This window comes from Schistocerca cancellata, chromosome 6, assembly GCF_023864275.1.
Source record: "Schistocerca cancellata isolate TAMUIC-IGC-003103 chromosome 6, iqSchCanc2.1, whole genome shotgun sequence".
In the NCBI taxonomy this organism is placed as follows: Eukaryota; Metazoa; Arthropoda; class Insecta; order Orthoptera; family Acrididae; genus Schistocerca; species Schistocerca cancellata.
This window is the reverse complement of record NC_064631.1, coordinates 536,416,067-536,435,185: the sequence shown is the minus strand read 5'-3', so window position 1 is coordinate 536,435,185 and position 19,119 is coordinate 536,416,067.

Here is a 19,119-nt window from a genome sequence, read left to right as displayed (position 1 = left end):
CAGAGTCGGTATTAAAATCCATGGAGAAGAAATAAAAATTTTGAGGTTCACCGATGACATTGTAATTCTATCAGAGACAGTAAAGGACTTGGAAGAGCAGTTGAACGAAATGGACAGTGTCTTGAAAGGAGGATATAAGATGAACATCAACAAAAGCAAAACGAGGATAATGGAATGTAGTCGAATTAAGTAGGGGGATGCTGAGGGAATTCGATTAGGAAATAAGACACTGAAAGTAGTAAATGAGTTCTGTTATTTGGGGAGCAAAATAACTGATGATGGTCGAAGTAGAGAGGATATAAAATGTAGACTGGCAATGGCAAGGAAAGCGTTTCTGAAGAAGAGAAATTTGTTAACATCGAGTATATATTTAAGTGTCAGGAAGTCGTTTCTGAAAGTATTTGTATGGAGTGTAGCCATGTATGGAAGTGAAACATGGACGATAAATAGTTTGGACACGAAGAGAATAGATTCTTTCTAAATGTGGTGCTACAGAAGAATGCTGAAGATTAGATGGGTAGATCACATAACTAATGATGAAGTATTGAATAGAACTGGGGAGAAGAGGAGTTTGTGGCACAACTTGACAAAAAGAAGGGATCGGTTAGCAGGACATGTTCTGAGGCATCAAGGGATCACAAATTTAGCATTGAAGGGCAGCGTGGAGGATAAAAATCGTAGAGGTAGACGAAGAGATGAATACACTTAGCAGATTCAGCAGGATGTAGGTTGCAGCAGGTACTGGGAGATGATGAAGCTTGCACAGGATAGATAGCATGGAGAGATGCATCAAGCCAGTCTCAGGACTGAAGACCACAACAACAACAACAATGAATAAAAGGAACTGCGAGAACTGGGTAAGTGCGAGTGCTTCCTTTTACTTACAGCACACATAATCAGTGAATAGTCATCGTTCTAAGACACGGTGAAGTGTAGAGCGTGTGACGACTTTAGGACGCTTATATAGCACGAAACATTAAGAATATGATAAAAAAGTGGAAAAAGCAACCCTGTTTGCAGGACTATGTGACTACGGGAATTACTCACAAGGGGTATAATAAACTGTTACAGAGTTAGCACTGAACTGTACAGTAGCAGTGACTAATAATGTGTGCTTTTTTTACCATAGCGAATTACCATCTGTATGTTAAACAAATAATACTGCGTAATCGAACCCATTTCATGGTCACTCCTTTTCGGTACGAGTGGTTTGGGGAGACGACAACGTAGGAGGCGACGTCGATGCAGCCTTGGCGGACGTCAACGCCGTTAAATGTAACGCGGGGTGGTGGTGCATGCCTCCACGCCGACCCTACGTACGTTCCCACAGGGCGTATCCATGATGACGCAGCATTGACTAAGCGACGCCGTAGCTGCGACGTCCCACGAACATCCGAGACCGACGACGACGCCTACCAGCTGGTGACACCGTCGACCAACGGCATCGTCATAAAACTCTCAAATTATCTAAACAGAGGTGAAGGATAGTCTGTTTCGCTCCGCCTAGGTTTTCTGCGGTTTCCCTTAGGGCCTCGTCTGAATGGACAGCGATAATAAGTAAATGTCCGCAGCTCCAGTTAATAACAGACTATCTCTGGTAAAATAAGATATATTGCTTAAACATATGTACCAATGATGTTGAAATTTTGTAACTTTGTTAAACACCGTAATGTGTATTGATGTGAACTCAAGGTATAAGACAATCATAGAAATCTATGACTGGAGTTATGTTAAATATTGTGATGCGAAGTGGAAACTTTAGTGAAAATGCTTCATGTGCCTGTGATACATTCTAAGACAAAAGAAAAAGAAAAACGACGCACCACGAAGCTGTTATCCGAATTGGACGGAAATCGGTAGGCGTGAGGTACGTTTATAGACAAAAAACTAATCACAATTTCAGAAAAAAATGGACGATTTATCCAAGATAATGAGTTTCACAAACTGAGCAAGTCAACAGCTCATTGGTCCACTTCTGGCCCTTATGCAAGTAGTTATACGCTTTATGAATTATAGAGCACAGTAATCAGTCGTCCTTTTATTTGCAGGTTTTATTACACAAACCCAGATTTCGGCTAGTTTGTAGCATTATCAGTGGTAGAAAATATACAAGAAGAACATGGTCAAGTAATACAATAAAAAGCTACAACTCATGGCATAACCTACATGGCTTATACATTAGATTACATACCACTATTTTCTAATCTCGATGCGTGTCAGTTCCCTGTTGTTCGGGCGTCAGTAACAGTTCTTGGAATACTACTGTATACAGAAGGTAGGCTATGTGGAGAACATATCTACTGGTTGTATGGCGCCCTCTATGTGAACTACGTATATAACATTTAAAGGAAAGTAAAAACCTCCAAAGTTGCATGGGAATTACACAAAATAAAACATAAGTACTATTCTTTACATCACTAACCAACTTATTTCCACATTTGCCAGTAAACATAGAAAGTTTAAGAAAATTTCCAGGTTCATTGCTTGTGGGTCAGTTGTTTTATTCATTAAACACATATGTAACGTCAGATGGGTAAAACCTTTTTTATATTAATTTACAAGACACAACGAGGCACATGTTACAAGCTACTATTAGAATTCATCTGCGACGCCCTTACAGTACAGCAGTACGACCCAGCGCCCCGATTTGTTGTCCTTCATGGCATGCGATGCTGTGCTTACATTTCAGCAAGATAATGCCCACACGCACACGGCGAGCGTTTCTGCTGCTTATCTTCTTACTTGACAAACCCTGCCTTGGCCAGAAAGTTTGCCGGATGTCTCCCAAATGGAGAACGTTTGAAGATCATGGGCAGGGCCCTCCAAGCAGCTCAGGTTATTGACTCAACTCACCATTTAGACACAATTTGGCACGATATCCTTCATAAGGACATCAAGCAACTCTATCGATTAATGCCAAGCCGAGTAACTGCTTGCGTGAGGGCGAGAAAGAGGGCCCAACGCGTTACTGTCTTCCTTAATTTGTGAATCTCTCTCTCTTTCTGGAACAAATCACCCAGTTTTTCACAAATCGTAACCATTTGTTTTCTGGTACATGTAAATCATATCTACTGAATTCCGCCCAACCCGAAGTTCCATATTCCGCCACCCATGTGTCTGCTACCCGCACTCGTACATTCATAATACACAGTTCTGCACAGGGGGGACCTTTGACTTGAAAACCATTGCTAATTCTGAACAACACGGGCACTGCAATATCGTATCGTTTCGTGTTTGCGTGTTTCACTTGTACACGATTATTATGGGTACAATATGGTTCAGTTCCCTGAGAATTGTAATTTAGTGATCTGGCAAGTGAAGCACATATTAAATTGTCGAAATTTTCGTGGCCGCTTCTTGACGTCTTGCCCGTTGACTCCCGGCTGACGTTTGTTTGACGATTTTTCTGACGTTTCGCTAACATTACTGGCTGGTATTATCAAAGCTTTACCCACTACGAACAGTGGAGGGTGTTGGTGATGACGAAACGTCAGATGAATCGCCAGACAAAGGTCGGCCGGAAAACCGGCGACACAACTCAACAGGTTTCATGTCTTTGTTAGGTCCCGCCGGTTTTGGTGCATATTGCATAGGCAAACACTATAACTACACAGACAGCCTACGGCTATAGTAGAATCATAAGCAGTACCATTAAATAATTCTGAAGTACTCTCCGCAACTAGTGCAGTAAGTAACACAACAATCGTTTAAGATAAAGTCCTATCTGCAGGTAGTAGGGCACCTTCGGGGAAGTCCACCCGTCTCTCTACTTTTGTAGGACTCAATAGAGGGACAAACAGGCCCATTGAGAAGTAGGATATAACTTAAGCTTCAGAACAGTCTGGAATTTACACCAACTTCAAGATTACGGAAGTAGAAGAGTCGCCTCGCGCCATATATTGAGACTGTACGCCATCCGCTCTATGTGAGTGACTTACTTTCCGTCGACCTGTCAAGCCATGAAACAAGATTGGCATTTAAGGTAAGAGATGCAGACTGTAAAAATGCACATGGTACGCTATGGACAGAGTTAGTGTGCTATGAACGAACAAAAATCAGCGATTTCCCTTTACTAGTATTGAAATGTCACGTGTTTAGAAATAGCTATAAAGATGATTAACATTTATGTCAGAATGGAAAGAAATCTGCAGACAGAGTTATTGGAACACTGGAGCGAAGACGAAAATTAATTCCCGATTTAAACATTTCAGTGTAAAATTTGAGTGACACAACGTTATCAAAAGCAGTGTTTTCTTTAAATAAAGCAAGAAAGATAGATTAGCAGCACCATAACTTATTTATTCGTGTATCAGACCTCACAAGATTAGATACTTCTTACATTTTTTTTTATCAGGCAAGGAATCACATGTACGTAGGTACACACACTGTCTGATCTGAAGTATCCGGACAGCTGTCGGTGGACTTTATTATGGGGTGTGTCTACCTTTTGCCGTTATGATGGGATGAGCACAGCTGGGGACAATTTAGGTGCCTGTGGAAGAATGACGGCCCATTCTTCCGCAAGAGATGATGTCAGAGAAGGTCTGAAGGGAATCCCACGTTCTAACTAACCCCAAATTGTTCTACTGGGTTCTCCATTACAGATATGTTGTTGAATAACAAGTGCTGGTTTGTGACAGGGTGCATTGTCGTGCTGAAACAATTATCACCTCCGAATTATTCCTCTACTTTACGCAGAACACGATGCTGTAAACTGTGTTCTCATCCTTCCACAACTAGCATTTTCCTAAGCGTAGTAAGTGCAACACACCCTAACAACGAAAAACACGCCCATACAGTAAAACTGATTCCTCCGTACTGCAGCAGTTCACATGTTGTTTTCCAGGTATTCTCCAAAACCACACCCTTCTATTGACAGAGGTACAGCGTGATTTACCACTCAAAATCACTCGCTTTGAGACATCCTATGTCCATTGACGTAGCTCGATATGGCACTTCGCTTAGGTATTGACGATAATAAAGTAGCTGCTCGGGCATTGTACTTGATTGTCTTTAACTCGTAGTTACCCAGTTCTCGCAGTTCCTTTTATTCTATTGTTGTTGTTGTGGTCTTCAGTCCTGAGACTGGTTTGATGCAGCTCTCCATGCTACTCTATCCTGTGCAAGTTTCTTCATCTCCCAGTACCTACTGCAGCCTACATCCTTCTGAATCTGCTTAGTGTATTCATCTCTTGGTCTCCCTCTACGACTTTTACCCCCCACACTGCCCTCCAATACTAAATTGGTGATGCCTTGCTGTCTCAGAACATGTCCTACCAACCGATTCCTTCTTCTAGTCAAGTTGTACCACAAACTCCTCTTCTCCCCAATTCTATTCAATACCTCCTCATTAGTTATGTGATCTACCCATCTAATCTTCAGCATTCTTCTGTAGCACCACATTTCGAAAGCTTCTATCCTCTTCTTTTCCTAACTATTAATCGTCCATGTTTCACTTCCATACATGGCTACACTCCATACAAATACTTTCAGAAACGACTTCCTGACACCTAAATCTAGACTCGATGTTAACAAATTTCTCTTCTTCAGAAACGCTTTCCTTGCCATTGCCAGTGTACATTTTATATTCTCTCTGCTTCGACCATCATCAGTTATTTTGCTCCCCAAATAGCAAAATTCCTTTATTACTTTAACTGTCTGATTTCCTAATTAAATTCCCTCAGCATCACCCGACTTAATTCGAGTACATTCCACTATCCTCGTTTTGCTTTTGTTGATGTTCATCTTATATCCTCCTTTCAAGACACTGTCCATTCCATTTAACTGCTTTTCCAAGCCCTTTGCTGTCTCTGACAGAATTACAATGTCATCGGCGAACCTCAGTGTTTTTAATTCTTCTCCATGGATTTTAATACCTACTCCGAATTTTTCTTTTGTTTCCTTTACTGCTTGCTCAATATACAGATTGAATAACATCGGGGATAGGCTACAACCCTGTCTCATTCCCTTCCCAACCACTGCTTCCCTTTCATGTCTCTCGACCCTTATAACTGCGATCTGCTTTCTGTACAAATTGTAAATAGCCTTTCGCCTCCTGTATTTTACCCCTGCCACCTTTAGAACTTGAAAGAGAGTATTCAAGTGAACATTGTCAAAAGCTTTCTCTAAGTCTACAAATGCTAGAAACGTAGATTTGCCTTTCCTTAATCTTTCTTCTAAGATAAGTCGTAGGGTCAGAATTACCTCTTGTGTTCCAATATTTATATGGAATCCAAACTTATCTTCCCGGAGGTCGGCTTCTACCAGTTTTTCCATTCGTCTGTAAAGAATTCTCGTTAGTATTTTGCAGCTGTGACTCATTAAACCGACAGTTCGGTAATTTTCACATCTTTCAACACCTGATTTCTTTGGGATTAGAGTAATTATATTCTTCTTGAAGTCTGAAGGTATTTCGCCTGTCTCATACATTTTGCTCACCAGATGGTAGAGTTTTGTCAGGACTGGCTCTCCCAAGGCTGTCAGTAGTTCTAATGGAATGTTGTCTACTCCCGAGGCCTTGTTTCGACTCACGTCTTTGAGTGCTCTGTCAAACTCTTCACGCAGTATCCTATCTCCCATATCATCTTCATCTACATCCTCTTTCATTTGCATAATATTGTCCTCAAGTACATCACCCTTGCATAGACCCTCTATATACTCCTTCCACCTTTCTGCTTTTCCTTCTTTGCTTAGAACTGGGTTCCCATCTGAGCTCCTGATATTCATAGAAGTGGTTCTCTTTTCTCCGAAGGTCTCTTTAATTTTCCTGTAGGCAGCATCTATCTTACCCCTAGTGAAATAAGCCTCTACATCCTTACATTTGTCCTCTAGCCATACCTGCTTAGCCATTTGGCACTTCCTGTCGATCTCATTTTTGAGACGTTTGTATTCATTTTTGCCTGCTTCATTTACTGCGTTTTTATATTTTTTTTCTTTCATCAATTAAATTCAATATTTCTTCTGTTTTCCTTACTTGATCCTCTGCTGCCTTCATTAGTTCATCCCTCACTGCTACCCATTCTTCTTCTACTGTATTTCTTTCCCCAATTCATGTCAGTGTTCCCTTACGTTCTCCCTGAAACTCTGTACAACCTCTGGTTTACTCAGTTTATCTAGGTCCCATCTCCTTAATTTCCCACCTTTTTGCAGTTTCTTCAGCTTTAATCTACAGTTCATAACCAATAGATTGTGGTCAGAGTCCACATCTGCCCCTGTAAATGTCTTACAATCTAAAACCTGGTTCCTAAATCTCTGTCTTACCATTATATAATCTATCTGATACCTTCCAGTATCTCCAGGCTTCTTGCATGTATACAACCTTCTTTCATCATTTTTGAACCAAGTGTTAGCTATGATTAAGTTATGCTCTGTGCAAAATTCTACCAAGCCACTTCCTCTTTCATTTCTTCCCCCCAGTCCCTATTCACCTACTACGTTTCCTTCTCCCCCTTTTCCTACTATCGAATTATTCTATTACCCTTCATAATTCAATTACATTTGCTAAAGAAAGTAATACAGTTAGTTAACTAATCAGCATGAAAATGATCATAATAATAGAAACAGAAAAGATATCAGCTAACAATCAGAACATCAGTAATATTGGAAACTCTCTGTTCTTCTAAAACCTTGTTAACATCATTCAAACGCTAGCTATTACGGCGGACTCGACGATCTGAAATGATAGTGATGATTATCAAGGAGGAGAGTGCACGTCTCCCAGCAGATGTGATGGTTGCTGGGAAGGAAAGGGGTTAGCAACGGTAATCAGAGCGGAACGATATGAAGGCAAATATTACTAGTCGATCTCTTGCTGAGCCTTCTCCAATTCTGAACCGGTAATAGACGATTATCGTAGAAGGACTTCGAGCTGCATATTTAAAAACACAAATCCTGCATATTAAATTTATAGTGAATGTTGCCTTCAGCTACCGCTCTTGCATGTTTCATGCTATAGCAATTCCGTGCCCACTGCGAGAGCTGCCCACTCTTCTCTGGAGAAGACTTTTCGAATACACAGAGAGGCGAGAGAAATATTTAACAGTATTGCCGAATGTGGTATACAAGAGTTGATATAAAAGTAATAGCAGTTACCGTTATTGAAACTGAAGCAGTAAATTATTTATTTTCATATTTATCACGTCAATATGAATGACATCTGACCCACTCTTCAATCTAGCCAGACTTGCAAGATATTTTACATTATGTTCATTACGATATACACTTTATAAGAAGTCTTGCACTTCGTATGGGACCTGACATAAGAAGAAATAACTGTAAAATAAAGAACGGATACAATACTAGGAACATTAGAATAGACACAGTTTATACAACTGATAAAATCTTCTCGGGTTGACAGCCGAGTCAACGTGTTGTACTCCAGCAACGTTTCAGCAAGTTTCTTACTTGCCATCTTCGCCTTAAGATGGGATGTAAGAAACTTGCTGTAACGTTGCTGGAGAACAACACATTGACTCGGCTGTCAATCCGAGAAGATTTTATCATCGAGATTCGCCGAGAAAGCCTGCATTCTCATATACAGTTTATATTAGTTCATGAAAAGCAGAACAACAAACACAAACTGCAGATTGCAGACACGCGGATTTAAATTGAGGTCGTTTGCAGAAATGTGCTTGTGAGGAGGGTGGAAGAGAGAGAGAAGCTACAATACAAGAGAGGGAGTGGAGGGAGGGTGTATGTTACACACGGGGGGAATAAACGTGACTGGTTTAGGAACGTAAAGAGACAGAAGTCTAATTAGGAGAAGCCAAGAGCATTTGCTTTCGTGTTAGAGAGAAGCTGATCATACATTCTAACTTCGTATGGAAAAGTTACGATTCTGATGAGAGAAAAGGGTTCAGCCTCTTTTTTAAATCCCACAGGACACTAGACTGTTCACGGGCTGCAGGGTAACTTCTTCAAGAGTCGGACAGTAGCAGTGTGGTTTATGGACGGGTAGAGTTAAGACACCGGATAAGTGAGCTTTTGTGTTCCAGTTATTATGAGACGACAGGCGATCGATCTATTATTCTGTGTATTGGGACGAACGTGCACTTAGAATCTAATTTTTCTTCCATGGTTTTATGTCTCAGCGTTACGTAAGTCAAACTGGTCGTCAATCGTCCAAGCGTTGGCGGAGTCTCTAGCGATATCTGTACAGAAAACAATCAAATCCTGCAAATAAACATGAATTCTTCTGATGTGTTTTTATCGTGATTCAGCTGTTAGGAATATGTAAAATGATTAAACTGCCGTTTATAGGAAATTTTATGTACAATCCTCTCCCATATACTGCTGATTTTCATTGTTTAGCCTTAACTGCGCACATTAGATTTAAAATTCGCTTCAGTTGTGAATGATGTAGCTTTAATTGCTTGGATAGTTTCAGAGACTTTAGCTCCTTCACTGGGTGCCACACATCGGTTTGTTAAGTCACAGGTACGGGACGCGCCGGCCAGTTAACCACCTATTCGACATTTAGAAGCATCGAAGTAGAGAGAGGATCTAAATGACCTACTACTGAAGAGACGTGTGTTCTATGAGACGAGCGTAAAATGGACGCAGAGGAACTTGCTAATCTGCAAGACCGGCACGAGTTAGCCCCGTGTTGTTGTAGGTCGTAAGCTGTTTGCACACTTTGGCATAGGCTGAAGGGCTTTCGTAACGTGTCACGTATAAAGGGGCAGCTTCTCTCACAGTTCTCCCGGCTTTCCGCCACGCTGCGAGGGCGTGTGTGCATGCTGGACCCGAGTGTGTTTGTGTGTGTTTGTAATTATGTGCGTTCGACCAGCTTAAGCAACGTTTACATCGTCTACAGGAAAGGGACGGAGTTTAAACTTAGTCCGGCAACTAAAGTTGGTTTACTGCCTAAGGTCTGCTACTGTCGGTTGTTCCTTGCGGCACAGCATTTGCATGTGTACTTCAGTCCGTGTGTGTGTGTGTGTGTGTGTGTGTGTGTGTGTGTGTGTGTGTGTGTGTGTGTGTGTGCATGTGTGCGTGTGTGTGACAACACTGACATAAGACAGACACACAAAACATACATAACACAACACACGTAAAACATACCCATTTACTCACGTGAATATTAACCAAAGATTGCAATTTACATCTACTTAAGAGTAGAAGTAATTAGAATAATCCATGGGTGGATACCGGTACTGTTCTTAAATCCATGCTAAATTTGTACCCAACATTGGTAAGTAGTTGCAGAAAGAAACACATCATTGTAAATGTAATAATACGAATGTAATATAAATTTAATAGAAATTAGGCAAGCAAAATCGAACAGTGTAAATATAGAACAGAAACAGATCATGCATATTACGCAATTAGACAAAATTAATAGGTCCCCAACTCAAGAAAGTCTAAATTTATTGTACAAAAATATTTTTACAAGATTAATTATAGGTTAGTGATGGCTTATTACTTCTCCTACAGCTATGCAGGAACGATGTGTTACTTAATTAGATTTCATTGAGCAGGGCATTGTTCCAAAGCCACGCAGAATTTGTTTACTGACTAGCCTAGTAGTAGTTGTTGTGTAACCTAACAGATATCAACTCACACAGCACTATAACCAACAACACTCAAACAGATTAGATCCGCATGGACTGAACAAATCGTGTATTCTCGAAGAGGGAAGTTCATGTGGATACTATTAAAATGGATAGCGCAGCTTATGGACACCGGGCTTGAAGTTCAATACCAAGTTTCCTTCCCCAGGTGGTGTTGGTGAAGAGATATCTATAACTACTCTTTCCTTCCTTTTTCTATTTTCTTCTTAAATTGTACCACAAATTTATAATTTCCTACTTCCAGATTCCTGTATTTTACCTTAAAAAACAAGCGTAATAGCTGTAAGTAACTAAATGATAATACCAAAGTGGAGCCAAAGGAACTCCAGCAGCCCCACCTCCATGTGGTTCTGCATGGAATATATAAGTACACCAGCGAGTATGTCCCCTAGCAGTGGTTTGGTGACTGTTGCTCACCGCTCTTTACCCGTTTCTAACTAGGAGCTTCTCTCCTATTCCTCCCATCCCGTGTTTCCGTGCAAAAGAATCATGTAGTACATACGTAGGTGCACTATAAATCGAATGCATTCATTTCCAGTTGTACACAACAGATAAGGTCAGAAGTAGTTTCACACAGAAGAAAAGGAACTGGTGATCTTATCTCCGCAACATCTAAATTCCTCTGTGTCTGGCACAAGTACACACAAAAATGTATCGCAGGCAATACTGCAAACACGACCCAGTGTTGACTCAAAGAACGTAGACAGAGGGAAAGCCGTACCAACATTCGTTCTGCCTGACTTACGTGGCTACTGTCTCGTTCATAAAGAATAGTAGCAAAGCAATATCCTTAACAAACTAATAAAATGAAACAACGTATGTTAATGTGAACAGCGGCAATAACTGTCTGAGGACTTTATAAAGGAAATTAGCGTAATGAGCATGGATTTCTCAAACGAAAACAGATGTTACTTACAACTCTCTTCTACTTACTCTCAACCCATGTTCTATGGTTAGTAGACGGATCATTACATTCAACTGGTGGTATAAATCTTCCATACTTTCACACAGGATAGAATCGTCAACAGTGTATGCTATCATTGGTAACGTTTCACCCTGACTTTTGATCCAAGTCCTAAGCCTTTCTTTTATTTTCATCATTGCTTTCTCAATGTAGAGGTGTAACACTAGGAGAGAAATATTGCTTTCCTCTATTACACTCACTTTAAAGTGCATACTTAGTTCTTTCCCTTCCACTCTTATTATTCCTCTCCGATTCTTAAACATATCATATATTACGATTTCCTTATAGTTTACAGAAATTTTTATGAGAATTTCCAGGATTTGTTTCGCATTTTATATTCTCAAATGTTTTTATCGGTTCACAAATACTGTGAACGTGTGTTGATTCTTCTTAAGTCTTACTTCAAGTAACAAGTGCATCGTCAGGACTGTTTCTCTGGGCCCTTTACGTTTCCTAAATACAAACTGGTCATCATGTACCAGATACTCAGTTTTCTTTTTCTTTCTTCTGTAAATAGTGGGACTGAGCTAGTCCAAGCTCAGTGATTTATGACCACACCCCTCTCGTACAACTTTCAAGGTCACCTACCTCCATCTCCCCATCCCAAACCTCCTCTACCCTTCTCCTCTCTCCTTGTAGGACGCTTGGGTCATTAACTGGTGTTTATTTAGTATCCAATTTATTATCCTTATCGCTAAAATTTATTATCCAACTAATACTATCCCTTTCCTTATCGTTACAACTTCTTACCAAATTTATTATTCTTGTCATTTTAATTTATGACTGAAGGTGATATCCAGTAGGGTAGGTGGTCAACGGATCACCAAGATCTCGCTGGACGTATTACATGTTGTATGAGTCCACCACTATGAGTTTATAGTGGACATAGCACACTGTGAGGCGGTGGAAAGTTTTAAAGAAAAGTCATCTGAGATAGCTGGCATATAGCATGGTCTGTTTTTTTAGAACCACAACGTAACGGTGGAAAGTAACAAATCACACCTTTCAAAGGTGGGTGAGTAGCTGTCTGTCTGTTTAAAAAAAATCTTTGCTATGTGTCAATTACAGTGTGGAAGTGTACAGTCATCATTTAAAACAAATTACACTGATAGCCACTAGGTCTACGTTTAATGACTACCAAAGGCATTTCTGTTGTGCACTTGTGCTGCACTCACTCCACTGCCCATTACTGAAGAAGTCTGCCTGATACTGGCTTAGACCCTTTGCTTGCAGCTGCCACCCAGTTTCTATGGCGCATGGGAAAGAATCCACATCGCAGGCCCACTTTACTTCATGAGCCCCACCCCAACCTGAACCTCCAAGACAAGGGTGCATTTTGAGCTTCCATCATCTCACAGACCATCAACCAGTATAGCCTACAGACGTCGAATATCATATATGTTGCCCTCGCCAATTCAATTTTCCAATTCCTTATTAAGGCTGAGAACTCATTTCATATTTGACACGCTTTTGGGTCATATGATGGTGCATGCGGAATGCAGAAAACATGCAGGAACTGCTAGTGCTTGCAAGCCATCAGCCTGAGGCAGCACTTGGCTCAGCCAATGTATGGTGTGCAGCAATGTCCCACGAATCACCTCACTTGTTATAATACGTATGTCCATTAGGATGATGGGTACCATGGGACACATTCGTATGGCTATATTTTGAGTACATTGGCCCTGATTCTTTGACTTGGAATTCTTTAGCATATCACAGAGCAGGGCGAAATATTGTTATTACCTGCAGCTATGTTTAGGTCATACGGAATGGCAAGTCGAAGACTATCTTTTATTTCCAGAACACATACAAGGTGCAGCTAATCTATAAAATAAATTGCCTGTATTATTTTTTAAGTCATCTTCTATAGTACTCCAGCATCGTGCGGAATCCCTTCCAGATAGGATTGAAGGACACGACCGATTCACCTCTCTACCCTTACCTAATCCGCGCTCGCACTTCCTCTGATGTGGATGACATCGGAAGTTCACTGAGGCTTTTTGCAGATGATGCTGTGGTGTATCGAGAGGTTGTAACAATGGAAAATTGTACTGAAATGCAGGAGGATCTGCAGCGAATTGACGCATGGTGCAGGGAATGGCAACTGAATCTCAATGTAGACAAGTGTAATGTGCTGCGAATACACAGAAAGATAGATCCTTTATCATTTAGCTACAAAATAGCAGGTCAGCAACTGGAAGCAGTTAATACCATAAATTATCTGGGAGTACGCATTAGGAGTGATTTAAAATGGAATGATCATATAATGTTGATTGTCGGTAAAGCAGATGCCAGACTGAGATTCATTGGAAGAATCCTAAGGAAATGCAATCCGAAAACAAAGGAAGTAGGTTACAGTACGCTTGTTCGCCCACTGCTTGAATACTGCTCAGCAGTGTGGGATCCGTACCAGATAGGGTTGATACAAGACATAGAGAAGATCCAACGGAGAGCAGCGCGCTTCGTTACAGGATCATTTAGTAATCGCGAAAGCGTTACGGAGATGATAGATAAACTCCAGTGGAAGACTCTGCAGGAGAGACGCTCAGTAGCTCGGTACGGGCTTTTGTCAAAGTTTCGAGAACATACCTTCACCGAAGAGTCAAGCAGTATATTGCTCCCTCCTACGTATATCTCGCGAAGAGACCATGAGGATAAAATCAGAGAGATTAGAGCCCACACAGAGGCGTACCGACAATCGTTCTTTCCACGAACAATACGAGACTGGAATAGAAGGGAGAACCGATAGAGGTACTGAAGGTACCCTCCGCCACACACCGTCAGGTGGCTTGCGGAGTATGGATGTAGATGTAGATAAGAGACAAATAAATTGCCTGTATTATTTTTTAAGTCATCTTCTATTGTACTCCAGCATCGTGCGGAATCCCTTCCAGATAGGATTGAAGGACACGACCGATTCACCTCTCTACCCTTACCTAATCCGCGCTCGCACTTCCTCTGATGTTTATAAGAGACAACAATAGTAGCTACATATAAAGTAGGATTGCAATACACCTATTTCTGCACGCAGTATGTCTTGAATGACAGATAGCATATAGACACACTGCTTGCACATCAACATTAGAGAATTATGCTACACTACTTCCACATCAAGTATAATTTGCAACTGGGAATATTTAAACAACTACGACACATAGATCAAAAGCACGATACGACAGTACTAAGTCCAGAGAGTTGCACAGGAGAACTTTTGTGAATTAGGAGGGTAAGAGATGAGGTATTGCTGGAAGTAAAGCTATGAATACAAGTCGTGAGTCGTGACTCCCGTTTGTGTAGCTCAGTCAGTAGAGCATTTTCCCGCAAAATTCGAAGATCTTGGTTTCGAGTCTCGATCCAACACACAGTGCAATCTGTCAGGACGCTACATAAAAAATTCAGTCCCACGTGACTTTTCCTATCACAGCCAATTAAAAACAACGGACGCGAACACACGAAAAGGCAACCGATGTAGAAACCGAACTTAATCAGTCAGGAATGAATGTCAACATTTCGATACTTGATGGATAACGCTTAACAAAATCCAAGTCTTATAACGAAGCAGTACCAAACGTGTCTCTCCCGTACAACGTACACTGCGGTTCAGCATATGCAAAGGAGAAACATCGTTCGAAGCTACTGCGAGACCAAGAGATGGTCTTTAAAGCGGTACCATGTAACAAGTACTACAGAAAACATAGTTCGTGAGTCCCTATGATGCTGTGAGGCCGGGCGTCCGATGTAGTGTCCTTGTAGGACATTCCGGAAAAAAATATTTCAGATCAGGGAGTGGTGTTGGATAACGGCACCCACACTGTCAGACTTCTGAGGCGTTGTTATGATGTCCGGTCAGAGATGTTAACTAATGAAAACTTTCCCAGGCAATTGTCGTAGGCATTAAGTAAATTTCATAGTGTTTTAATAGTTTAGCATGAACGGAGTGTCAGTGCAGCAATAGCTTCCAAGTCGTAGATCCTTACTAACAGAGCACAACTACTTGAAGTTACAGCGCCTAAAAGTGGTATTTTGTTTTGAGGATTGAGTAGTCGGCTCTGAGGACCGATTATTCCTGCTGAAATAAAGACATTCAACACTTAGTATTTGTTTTATGAACTCATTAGTGAAATTCTTCTTACGGTTACGATTTGAATTACACAACTGCATTAGGTAACAATACTTCTGCTGTGGTTTCTAACAACATTAAATAAATAACTACATGAATCAACCACTTACCCGTTATTCATAAATATCAGTCACAACTGCCTGATTACTACTATGCATACGTTCTAACAGAAAACGCACAGATATACCTACACTTCTCTAAAAAAAATCCATTTCATATGATGCTGTCAGATAACAAGGTTCCTTGTCTTATACCCTGCACAATTAACTGGTTTTGTAAACAGTCTTGATAACATGACATTGCTATAATATTCTCCAAACTTAAGAGTGCTTTGGTCAGTCCAGTTTCAAGACAGAATTAAGTGCCTAACTGGACGCCACCATTTTGGGACTTGACTACTTGTTGAATTTCTGAATTTGCAATACAGTTTCTCGTTGCTCACAACTCGTACTTCCCGATGCTCATACGTCACAGGTACTACATTTCGAAAAGTCATTATTCACTAGCAAAGAACACAATGCCCTATCGTGTACGATAATGGATATGTTCAGAGCGTCACGACGTCTGTTGCAAGTTCACCCCTAGTTACTGAGCTATCCTGATGCAATTTTCTCCATTCATTGAGTCTGTGCATTCTTTTCTACTTGCAAATGTCATTGCCAAACGAAGAGAGGGAGTGACTGACAGCAACATCGCCTCATCTACAGCCGTAATCATACGCATGCAATGCAAAGTTATGAGGGGTAGGGTGGTTATATTTCTGATTAGGCAACAAGAGGGTTAGATTAAGAACAATGTGTGTTTATACTAACCACAGACATGAGGTGTGTAATTAATGATCCTTTGGGATTTTCTTCATGTCTTATTTCTGTCGAGTGCTCATTCATCTTAACAACTAAAGTTGAGTGAGTACTTGTCACTGAGTCTGGGGTACATCGCTGTATTTGTTCCGTAAAGCGAAGAAATAAAAACTCTGAGGTTCGCCGATGACATTGTAATTCTGTCAGAGACAGTAAAGGATCTGGAAGAGCAGTTTAACGGAATGGACAGTGTCTTGAAAGGAGGGTATAAGATGAACATCAACAAAAGCAAAATGAGGATACTGGAATGTGATGGTGAGGGAGCTAGATTAGAAAATGAGATACTTAAAGTGTTAAATGAGTTTTGCTATTTGGGGAGCAAAAAACTGATGATGGTCGAAGTAGAGAGGATATAAAATGTTGACTGGCAATGGCAAGGAAAGCATTTCTGAAGAAGAGAAATTTGTTAACATATAGATTTAAGTGTCAGGAAGACGTTTCTGAAAGTATTTGTATGGAGTGTAGCTAGGTATGGAAGTGAAAGATAGACGGTAAATAATTTGGACAAGAAGAGAATAGAAGCTTTCGAAATGTGGTGCTACAGATGCTGAAGATTAGATGGGGAGATCACATAACTAATGAGGAGGTGTTGAATAGAATTGGGGAGAAGAGAAATTTGTGGCACAACTTAACTAGAAGAAGGGATCGGTTGGTAGGACATGTTGTGAGGCATCAAGGGATCACCAATTTAGTATTGGAGGGCAGCGTGGAGGGCAAAAATCGTTGAGGAAGACCAAGAGATAAATACACTAAGCAGATTCAGAAGGATGTAGGCTGCAGTAGCTACTGGGAGATGAAGCAGCTTGCTCAGGATAGAGTAGGATGGAGAGCTGCATCAAACCAGTCTCAGGACTGAAGACGACAACAACAAAGCGTAACCTCCACGGTCCTTCGTCCACAGGCAGACTGGAAAGCCACCTATTGAAAGTATCGAATGTGTTACAAGATGTTGGTGCGAGCCCGTAGATAGTCAAATACGTAACAAAGACAGTGTCAGAAATTATTCTTTATATACCAGACCACTGCAATGAACATGGGAATGTTGGGTAGTTTATCTATCCTCAGCAACTGTGGATGTATGTAACGAAATAATAACCAACCAGTTATATAAAAGAAATTTAATTTCTTGACCGGTTTCGGTCACTTAGAGTCACTCTTCAAAAGGTTGTTCCTATCACGTTATTTGCGTGCGTCAACAATAAGATGCATATAGCAAAATGCCATGGTCATGTGGTTCACAGTGTCTGCACGAAAATGCAGGGTAGTCATTTTGTTGATACTTCCCAGAACGATTCTAGAAATTCTGATGGAAAAATATGTATTTCTTCTACCTTATTTGATTTTAAGTCGTACAAAGCTCTTTTGAATTCTGATTCTAATATTGGATTCCCTATCTCTTCCCTGTCGACTCCTGTTCCTTCTTTGATTTTGATCAGGTCACAGGTCATCAGGTCATCACATCAGACAAGTCCTCCCCCCCCCCCCCCCTCCCGAGGCTCTCAATAAACTCTTTCCACTTATCAGCTCTCTCCTCTGCATTCAACAAAGGAATTTCCATTGCAGTCTTGATGTTTTCGGCCTTGGTTTTAATTTTTTTACTTTTCTTTGTTCTGAATCAGTTCTTCCAACAATCAATTCTGCCATTTTGCTTTAGCTTCGTTGCACTTTCTATTAATTTCGTTCCAGAATTGTATTTCTATATTCCTAAATTTCCCTGAGCTTTAAGTGCTTTCTACTTTCATCGATCAACCTGAACATTTCTTCTATTTATCTATGGTTTCGTCGCAGTTAGTTTCCTTGTATCTACGTTTTCCTTTCCAACTTCTGTGATTGCCCATTTTAGATCTGACCATTCCTTTTCAACTGAGCTGCCTACTGAGCTGTTCCTTATCGAGAACTTCAGGCGTTTCTCTTCAATCGTTAGCACTTAGGTATCCCACTTCCTTGCTCAGTGATTCTTCCTGAGTAGTCTCTCAAACTTCAGCCTACTCTTCATCAATACTAAATTGTTTCCGAGTCTATATGTGCTGCTGAGTACGCCTTTCATTCCAGTATTTGATTTCACAGTCGCTGCCTGATAACGGTGTATATTAACTGGAATCTTCCTCTATCCTCCTTCCTTTACAAAGTATGCCTCCTCCTATTGTGATTCTTGAACAGAGTATTCAGTATGTCTAACTGATATTTATTGCAGAAATCAGTGAATCTTTCTCCTCTCTCGTTCCTACTACCAAGCCCATATTCACCAGTAACTCTTTCTTCTAGTCCCTCACTTACAATCGCGTTCCAAACCCCCATGACTAACAGGATGTCATCTCTCTTCATGTACTGAAGTATCCGTGCAGTATCCTCATATACTTCCCCCGGTCTCTTCAACTTCTTCTTGTGACGCCGGTATTTATACATGAACTGTTGCTGCCGCTGTTGATTTTTCAGTTCTGATCAGAAATACCCTCGTCTGATCAAAAATCCTTGTCTTGTTTCCAGTTCCCTTCACTGGCCCCTACTATATCTAGATTAAGCCTCAGTATACCTCTCTTCAGGTGTTTTATCTTACCAACCACTTCAAACTTCTCACATTCCACGTCCCGACTCATAGAACGT